We start from the raw sequence: 9,570 nt of genomic DNA, 5'->3' as shown, positions 1-9,570 counted from the left end.
TATGTAATATTTCAGTAAGAGAACATATCAAACTCAAAAGTGACTGCAGTGTATTAGGTCAGCTCTTGAATATAAGCTACCTAAATTAAAAGCATAATAAATGGAAAAGAATGAAAGTCCTGTAGGTGCTGTTACTTCACCTGCTTTGTTTCTCTGTGACAAGAGCCTGTTCTACAAATCATAGCAGATCTTTTTAAAAGTTACCCATCTTACACAGACAGAGGTCCAAGGCTTTGATCATTCAACACCTAGTAAAGTTTTCAAATCCCTAACCTCTCATTAAATGCCAGTTAAACATTTCCAAGCAGGAACACAGCATAACACTGGGTGAAAAGCTAAACTCCAAATTGCACAGCATAATTGCAGATGCTTGTGGGTACAAACAAGTGTCCTTCAGCGTGCACTGTGAGCAGCACAATTTTATGTCCTGTATGGAGAAACCCAAAATTAATAGCACTGAACACTAGCAGAGATTTTTGTGAACTGTCACCAAACACATACCTATTTATTTGACTTTGTTTTGTTGGGGGTATTTTTGTGTAACCATTTTCTGATGATTCATGGCATGTGAAGAATATTGTAACAGATATTGATCTGAGTTTTGCAGCTTATTACAAGCTATACCTATTCTTCCTTTAACTTATATTAGGTTGTAGAGGTAACCAGAAACACATTTTTTTATTTTGATCTTGATTTACTCCTTATGAAAGGAACCTCTTACCTTTCAAGACCAGAGCTAAGACTGGCCACCAGATGTCACCCATCTCCTATTAGCTCCCCCCAAGCCTGTGTACGCAGGCTTGAGAAAACATACCATTCTCCAGAAGCTGTGCTAAATAGACGCGTTTCACCACTACAAAATATAGTCATCTTCTCCTTAAAAAAATACATTATCTTCCTTTGCTGTAATGGCTCCCAAGCACTGAAGCTCAGTAGCTTGTAGAGCGTGTTTTAAAGACAACCTAAAAGTAGATGAATACCCTGCAACTCCTGGCACAAATACCTGTGTCTAAAGCCTAGAAAAATGTTAGCTGATGTAATTCATCCACTTAGTGCAGCCAAAACCGCAACTGCTACCAAAGACAAGATCCGCGCCTAACCTTAGGCATTTGTAGGCTGTGAAGATTTTAGTGGACAAGCCCAGGGCAGGGAAGGCAGGAGAGGGCTCCTAGGCAGCTGTTTCGAGGCGTAGGGTCAGCCAGCCACGTCTGTCCGCCCCTGCTCTCCTGGCCCCTCTGGCTGCCAGGCCGCCCTGCACCGTGAGGCGGCACCGGCAGCTCGCCGGGCCGAGCCTCCCCGCCAGCCCCTCGGCAGGCTCCGCTAGGCCTGAGCACCACCCGCCACCCCGCGGGGCCACCGGCCGCTCGCCGGCAGGGCCACAGACAGGTGTGAGGGGAAAAAGGCCGCCTCAAAGGAAGGCTAGGTCGGGGGTGCGGCGGGAGACGCCGCCGTCGCCCCTCAGGCGCACCGGGCCGAGGGGCGCCGAGGCGTCGCCTCACCGGCGGGCTCGTGGGCGTTTCCCGCCGGAGCCGCCCTCGCACACTTACCACAGCGTGTGCGGCGGCTGCGCACCGGTGGCCGTGCCCGCTCGCGGGCGCTTTCTCCTCGCGGCCGCGGCCGCTCGGCCCCCTCAGCGCCGCGCCGCGCCGCACCTCGCGCCCCCCCGCCCGCTTCCCGCCCCTGCGGGCGCCGCGCGCGCGCTCCGCAGCCGGGCCGGCACTTTGCACACGCTCCCTCGCTCTGCCTCGGCCTGTCACAGGCGCTTCCGGCCGGGCAGGCCGTTAGCGCGCTCCCCGCCCCGCCCGCGGCCGCCGGCCGTGCCGCCTGCACACGGGCGGGCGCTGCCGTGCCGTGCTGTGCTGAGCCGCGCCGCGCGCGCCCGCCCGCGTTGGCGGCTGGCAGTTTGCAGACGCTCCCTTGCGCCCGCCCGCCTCCAGGTGGCCCGGCCCCCACGGCGGGCGCGGCGGCCGACCCTCAGCCCGCGCCGGCCTCCGCCGAGGACCATGGGCGATGCGCTCCTCCCGGTGCGGGGGGCTGCGCACAGGCGGCGCCGGAGGAGGTGAGGCGGCGCCGGGGTGCGGGTCGCAGGGAGACTGGGGCCGCGCCCAGCCCCGCTGAGGTGTGGGGGGGGGCGCCGCCGTTGCCCCCCTCAGGCCGCTGCGGCTCCGCGGGCCGTGAGGGAGAGCGGTCTCCTCAGCTCTCCCGCTGCAGCCGTGTGGGGCGGGAGCCGCACCCTGGGGGCACATCGCGTCCTCAGGGGGGCGGCCCGGCGCGGGGGAGCCGCGAGGCGGGGCCGGCGGCGGGTGCGGTGCGGAATGGGAGGGAGGGGGCTCGCCCAGGCAGTCGCTTCGGTGCGGCGGGGCCCGTCGTTGCCGCGGCCCGGCCGCCCCCGTCACCTTGCGTAACGACCTTCCGCGCCCGGCGCCGCGGGAGCGCCTCCGCGGGCGGCGGCTGTCGCCTCCCGAGCGGAGCCGGGGCCCCCGAGCTGCCTGGGTGGGGGGAGCGGGGGGACGGCCTGCGAGGGGCGAGGGGCGCGCCTCGGGGGCCGGGGCAGCGCTGGCGGAGGGTTGGCGGAGCGCGGGCGGCAGTCTGCGCCGTGGATGGGAGGGTGGCTCTCGGGGGGTGAAGTCTTTTGAAATCGGCTCCTTACGATCTGATTTACGAGCTCCCGGCTCCACCCGATGCCAGTTTTGCTTCCTCTTCAGACTTTGTAAACCTCTAGGAAGCCAATTTGCGAGAAGGGTTCCTGAAAACTGGCATCTCTCTGTCAACTGTGCGTTGGTCTGCCATGTCTGCTACTTTTTCGCCAGAGGTGCGTTGAGCTTTAGGTTGGAAATAACCGTGCTCTTCGTTTGTCGAATTCGGTATTTCTTACGCATCAGCATCATCTTGTGCATTTGATCGTAGGGATTTTTTTTGTGTGCGTCAAGTGGCTGACCTGATGTGATCACGTAGGTGTGGACCTATGTTGTACAAGAATTTTGGGGGCCCGTTTTCAGTCTCCTTCCAGTTTTGTTTTAGCAACTATTTAAGGTAAACTTGCATTTTAATATATCTTAAGGGGGAAATAAATGGCACTCAGTTTTGAGGAATGAAATCAGGGTGGAGGCATTTCTCACTGTTAACATTAGGGAGTGTAGGTTCCATGTTTTCCAGTTACGGTATAGTATCAGTCTTACCTTTTGACTGCTTATTTTCTTTGCTGGCACTGTGGTCAGTAAACTTGGGAGAATGAATTCTTAATTCTTGCATTAGGTCTTGATACATGAGTCTCTCTTGATAACTGCAGCAAGAATAGAACACTAAATGAAGGCTCACTCTTGAGATTCATGTTATTCTAGTGCACAGTCTTAGTTATCTAAAAACCTGTCACCTTGTCCCCATGAAATAGTATGATAGCTTTTTCAACAGCATGACTCATAATCCTAAACACAGGGATAGATTTTGACTTAGTGCAGTGCAAATGCTTGATCTCAGCAAACAGCCTTGTGTGTGGAAAATGCAAGTAGGTTGCAGGGCATGTCTGGTACTGTATCTGTTCATCTTTGTCCTCAGGAGGACAGCATTTGAAGTTGTTTGTAGGCTAGGGATATGTCTTTACTCCCAAATCAACGAGGTGATCTCAGTTCTTTCAAAATAGTTTTGCCTTTTCATAAAAGACTGAAAAGCTTTCAAAAAAGGAGGAACCAGTTAGTTCTTGGTATTTATTATTGAAACCATTTTGCCTGGGGACACTGAGTCCAATTTAGTCTGAATGGGTGATTTACCTTTTTCCTTCTTCATCTCTATGTAATGACTCTGACTGTTCATGAGAAACTCTGCTTACTGCAACACCCACAGTTCACTTATAATTACTGGTGGCTGTACCAAGCCTAATAGTAGGAAAAAACCTGCCTTTTTTCTGGTGGTTTTGTTACATGTAAAGTAACTTTCACTGCTGCTTCTTGCTCTTTACCTGTATGAGGTGATGCATGGAATAGTTTACTCTTAAAATGGCCCATGGAGCAGTATGTTTAGCACGAGGAATATCTGTTCTTCATAATTTAACGTATGTAGACTGTTTTCTGTTACTGTTACGTAGAATATGGTTTTATTTTGTACAAGCAGAATAAGGATTAAATGAGAACATAAGGTTCTTCTTTTCTGGGTGATAAATCCATCCTCCTGTCCGGGAGGAAGGGAGCTTGTACAGCCTGGACTGAAAAGATGCTGAAAGACAAAGTGACTGAATATAAGAAGATCAGGTTGTTTAAGCTCCCAAAACTAAACTGCCTAAAACTTAAGAAGCAGCTAGCAACACTGGGTGCAAATCATCTACAGTCCTTAATCTGCTTCGTGAAATAGAATCTGGCAAAATAATGAAGTGTTCTGAATTTCTAAAATGACTTAGAATAATGACAATTGCTCTCCCAATTTTGTCATCTCCCCCCAACCAGATTCCCTTCCTTTCTCTTGTTTAAAAAGATATGTGCCTGAGGTAATATGTAGAATTTTATTAGCACCACTCATTTCCCTTCAAGTTTGATTTTTTTTTTTTCTGTTTTGTTCACCCTACTTTTGCTTCTGTTTAATAAAATAGCTTAGTATGCAGTTTTCTTCCTCATCTTTGCTCTAAAATTTTAATAGAACTTCAGGAGTGGTTGGTGTTAACTGCTCTTCACTGATACAATAAGTTGATTATTAGCTATGTGACGTTTTGAAGGCTTATGTGGATGCAGTGTTCATGTTTTGAGCAGGCTGAGATCTAAAGAAGACTGTCTTAATGTTTCATGAGAAAATGGCAGAGTTATTTTAGTTTTATTGATAGGAAGAGCAGTGATAAGGGAGATACAGTGGCAAATATTATTTATGGTTATTTGCCAACAGATGGTCTGACAGTGTATGCGTAGTCTCTTAAATAGATGGTGGAAAGAAATACAGTATGATGAATATAAAAAAAGGCAGGTTCTGATAGCATTTTCATTTGTCACATTATTCCCAAAGTGTATGCAGAGCTCTTTTGCTTTGCCCGGTTTGGAACCAGAGCACTACTCCAGCAACAACTCTTGGTAAGGAACATGGGAAGCATCTGCTGAAGGAAATTAACATGCTGCAGAGTGCTAATCAGCTGGGAATCTGATGAGTGGAAACTCTTTCAGGAATCAAGCAGTCTTGCTAATACTGCATCTTCAATTTCAAAAAATTATTAACTGATTTGAGTTGTTTTTTATTTATTTATTCCTCTCTACTTTTGCTGAGTTGGTATTTATGCATCTCTGCATTTCATATAACACATATGCACATGAACTTTAAACAAAAAACCACCCAACATTAAAACCTAAAAAATCTTTTCTCTTCCATACTTCAGAAGAAAAAGTGGAATATTTTATTTGCCTCTGTGTGTATGCATGCACATTCAAAGCACTTTTTTTCCTCTTTTTGCTTCCTGTTACAGGCATATGTTATTGAAGTTGTAAAGGCTTCATTATCTGTTTCTTCATTTCTTGAGAAGCCCGGACCTATAATATAATGAAGTACAACTTCTGTGAGTAATAAGGCTCATTTAGGTCATGTTTTGATAGTGGCTTGATTTCCATCACTTCTGATCCCATCTCTTTAGACTATTTCTTGTTTTTTTTCATGTAAGTTGATAACTAGAATATTGTAATTCATGGCCACAAAAATAACGTAACTGGAGTTTTATACAAACTTATATTAGTTCAGTGAAGGGTTTCAGATACTGACATAGGCTGTCTTAATTGGATGACATTTGAGGAGGAGCTACCGTAATGATGGAGAATTTGTGACAGAAGTGCTGACAGAGATGTGAGGCAGTGGCTTTTTCTAACAATGCGAAAGGGTGGATAGCCTTACACTTCTATTCAAGCTGGAACACCTCAGTAGTCTTGAGATGAATTTGTGGGGTTTTGTTCTTGTCTTCCAACAAGGAGAAGTCTTATCTGCTTTAATCAGGTGAATCTTTCAAGCCCAAGTTGTAGGCGTGAGCTCAGGCCAGTATGTAGCTCCTTTGAGGAACTTCTGCTAAGATTGTGGTATTTTCATGTCTGTGGCAGCTTGCCTACTAGGGAGACACTGGTGAAAGAACAGAGAAGAGAAAATCAGTTTAGGGGGCAGGGATTCCCTCTTACAGTATGTTAAGTAGCAGAGTCCTTTTAATGAGGAAAGCTTAAGTCAATGCTGTGATTCATTTGATTTATTATTTATGGTTTGAGTTAATCCTGTGATCGTGGCCCTTTGAGTCTCACAAGGTCCTCTTATCCTGTGAGCTAACCATATTTCTTCATACATCACACAGGCACTCCCAACTGTTTAACCTTGATTATTAGTCTAACCTACTGACATTTGTCTTACAGATTTTTATGTCCTGATAAAAGTGTGTAATCTTTGAAAGCTATTCACCACCTCTTTTGACCTTGTCCTTTAGACAAAGAGACTTATATCAGTTGCAAGGAGCAGGCAGAACCTGGTTTTACTTTTATCAGCTGTTGTTCATGCGTCATGTAGTTTGTTGCATTTCTTTGTATATAAATTTTTGCCCTATAATGTATTCCTTGTGGTTATATTTCTCTAGAATAGTTTTATAACTAAAACCCTTTCTTCACTCTTGGTAGAGTCAGGTAAAAAAGTTTGTTGCTGCTTCCTTTCCATTGTCTGTTAAGGTTGTATTCCTGCCTTCCCTAGGAAACAGGCAAGTCATACATGCACTGTGACTAGTAGAACATTTTATATAACCTGTATTGAGGTCACAGCAAAGCATTTTAAGATAGCTACTAATCAAGTAGTAGATTGCACATTGGGAAAAATTTCTTCACTGAAAGGTTTGTCAAGCAAACAGGCTGCCAGGGAAGAGGTGGAGTTACCATCCCTGGAGGTATTTAAAAGACGTAGATTTGGTGCTTAGGGACATGGTTTAGTGGTGGGCTTGGTAGTGTTAGGTTCACAGTTGAACTCAATGATCTTAAAGGTCTTTTCCAACCTAATGATTACGTGATTATAAGTCATCGTAAAATGGACAAGCTGCAGTGAATTACCATTCCTGCCTAGGTTTTATTTTGGGATATGGATTTCTTGCCCACTCCCTCCAGTTTTGGCCCCCTTCCCTTGTTTGTTCCTTTTCTGCAGGGAACTAATACAGTTCAATGCAGCTTCAGTGCAGTTTTTGGAAGTTACCCTTGAATTCTGCAGAACATGACTGTAGTATGCATGTGATATACCTGAAATATATTTTCAAGTGTTAAGGACCCATGTAACTAAACTTGTTTTTTCTCCTGCTATTATGACCTTTTTTTTGTAAAATAAAGTGTAAAGTATGTTTTGATTGAAAGTGGGCTATCTGAAATGTTTCAGTAGTCACATAAAACTTGTCTACGTAGGATATATGAGTTAAGAAAAATGCACATAACTCCTTCATTCAGTGAATCTGAACACTGATACGGTATTCATAGCAAAAATCTTTGAACAGATCATCTACCTCCTAACAAGGTTTTAAGTAACTTTGATGAGCTTTTCTTGATAGGTTCTGTTTAAGTACAGTTTGTGCAATGATGTAATTTTCTGTGTTGTAGAACAAGAAGAGTGGAGAGTGAAGAGACTAGCTTTAAGTTACTGTTGAGAAAGTTTGGTGGTGTACCGTTAGACCTCTATATCGGATATACTAATTCATCACTTTTCAGAGAAAGGTTATTAAAAAAAAAATGACACTAACACCCACCCCCCCCAAACACAAACGAAAAAACAAACCTTAGAATAAACATAATAAACATGAGGAAAGTTTCTAACCTGGTATTTATCCAGGTTTGTTTATTCATTCTATACCAAAACTTTGTAACATGATTGTACTGAATGCTAAATTTAAACTGTTTGCATGACCTAACTATAGAATGAAAGTCCCACACTGTTTCAGTGCGCTGTAGTGTGAAGGGTATTTCTGCCTAAAAGAAATGCTTCCAGTACTAATACCTCTAAAATACTACTCCAGGTAACATGAACCATGAAATAGTTTGCTTCTCCTGGTGTTGAATTGCCCATTTCGGTCTAGATGTAATTAAAGCTTGCTGTTTTTAATAATTACACAAATACACAAAATACAAAAAATACACAAAACGGAATCTTGTCTAGAAGCATTAAGCAAACAATGGCAACCAGATCTTCATCATCTTCAGATTCTCAGGGTGAGTTTTCCTTCTGTCTTGCTTTTGGTATGAATTGTACGTTAAAATGGGCCCCTTCTTCCTAAAAGAAATATAGGGTATTGTCTTGCTGTGTCTTTGTTTGTTTACCTGATCTTGGATTTTCTGAGCCACCTGGCAAAGGAGCTTTATCCCAGGCAAAAAGATAAACTAAGCAAACATGTATTACATGCCTATGAAAAAATCTGAAATGTCCTTAACATATACAATTTCACACCTATTTGGCAAACCCTTGCAGTAAAGTTAGAGCTTGACAGCAGTGTTCTCTGTAGGTACTAATACATTGTATGTGGATACAAACATTCCTATGTACTTCACATATGCAAAAAATAAAAATCAAGACACAGTTCCAAAATCCTCCAGCATCTTAATTTTTGTAATACCGTCACAATGCTGACAAAAGTGCATTTGGCAAATAGTAGACATATAGCAGATTTAAAGGTGATTTTGGCAGGGAGAGGGGCTGCAAAATGAATGGTTATTCCTTGGGTAGCAATAAGATGCTTAAAAACAAGTGAGCAAGCAGTCAAAGTAAGGCACCAATTAAATGCTGGGTTGTGGAGGGTAGGAGCAGCAAAATGACTATTTGTCAGTGTGTGTGCTGGTGGAATTTAAGATAGGAAATGTTAAAATACATACCTCTTTTGCAGGGATTGTGGAAAAAAGTTTCAGAGAGATCATGAAAACATGGAAAAAAACGTTTGGAGGACTAAACAAAACGAATTGTTTGAGAGTGGCTTTTGAAGATCTCAAATTGTTTGTCTGGAACTCAAACTAAATTTAAAAACTAAGCATTAAATTTGAATAAATCTATAGCCAAATCAAAATATCTGATGGTTTTCTTTCTCCTTATAGTTAATTAAGAATTGTCACTGCTGTATTTTGGTAGGATCTTGTCAGTGAAATCAGTATTTGCGTTTCCTGATCTGACAGAACAGGAAAAGGATGTGGAACATTCTGTATTGGGGGGGGGGGGGAAGACACAAAGACTTCTCAATCTTTACCACTCAGACTTCAGCCTATGTTGTGCAGGATATTTAGCCAGAATATTAAAGCTACATTATTCCAATGAGTTCCTTAAAACATTTGTTTGGTTTTGTAAGTTCTTGTAAAAATGAACAGTTTCCTTCCCTGTATTTCTCTTCATGAAATGCAGTTTCTTAATCAGCACTATTGATCTTCCAAGAACATGGTGAAATGCAGTATCATTCTCTTTATGCTTGGTACCTATTTGTGTTATGTAGCTACTTTTCTTTTACTAGACTGAAAAAGCATACAGGAAGAGAATGCTGCAAATGCTTCCAGTGTTTTTTCTACTCAAGCTAACAGCTATTATATGATAGATAAAATCAACCAGTTCTGAATACTTAGTGTGATTTTT

General features: G+C 44.0%; 1 protein-coding gene across 2 annotated transcripts in view; it reads left to right on the top strand.

Annotated features, from left to right (window-relative positions):
- Positions 1-1,876: 1,876 nt before the first annotated feature.
- The window catches only part of MGAT5 (alpha-1,6-mannosylglycoprotein 6-beta-N-acetylglucosaminyltransferase), a 129,519-nt gene continuing 121,825 nt past the window's right edge, over positions 1,877-9,570 (top strand). Inside the window, exon 1 of one of the 2 annotated variants that reach the window (XM_037397297.1) lies at positions 1,877-2,059. The gene's annotated coding sequence lies outside the window, so the exon portion shown is untranslated. The remainder of the gene's footprint in view (positions 2,060-9,570) is intronic. The other variant, XM_037397296.1, reaches the window with a different exon arrangement.

Source organism: Falco rusticolus, chromosome 8 (genome assembly GCF_015220075.1).
Source record: "Falco rusticolus isolate bFalRus1 chromosome 8, bFalRus1.pri, whole genome shotgun sequence".
Classification (NCBI taxonomy): domain Eukaryota; kingdom Metazoa; phylum Chordata; class Aves; order Falconiformes; family Falconidae; genus Falco; species Falco rusticolus.
Note: the sequence above shows the minus strand (reverse complement) of the source record. Positions and strands in the feature narration are given on the sequence as shown.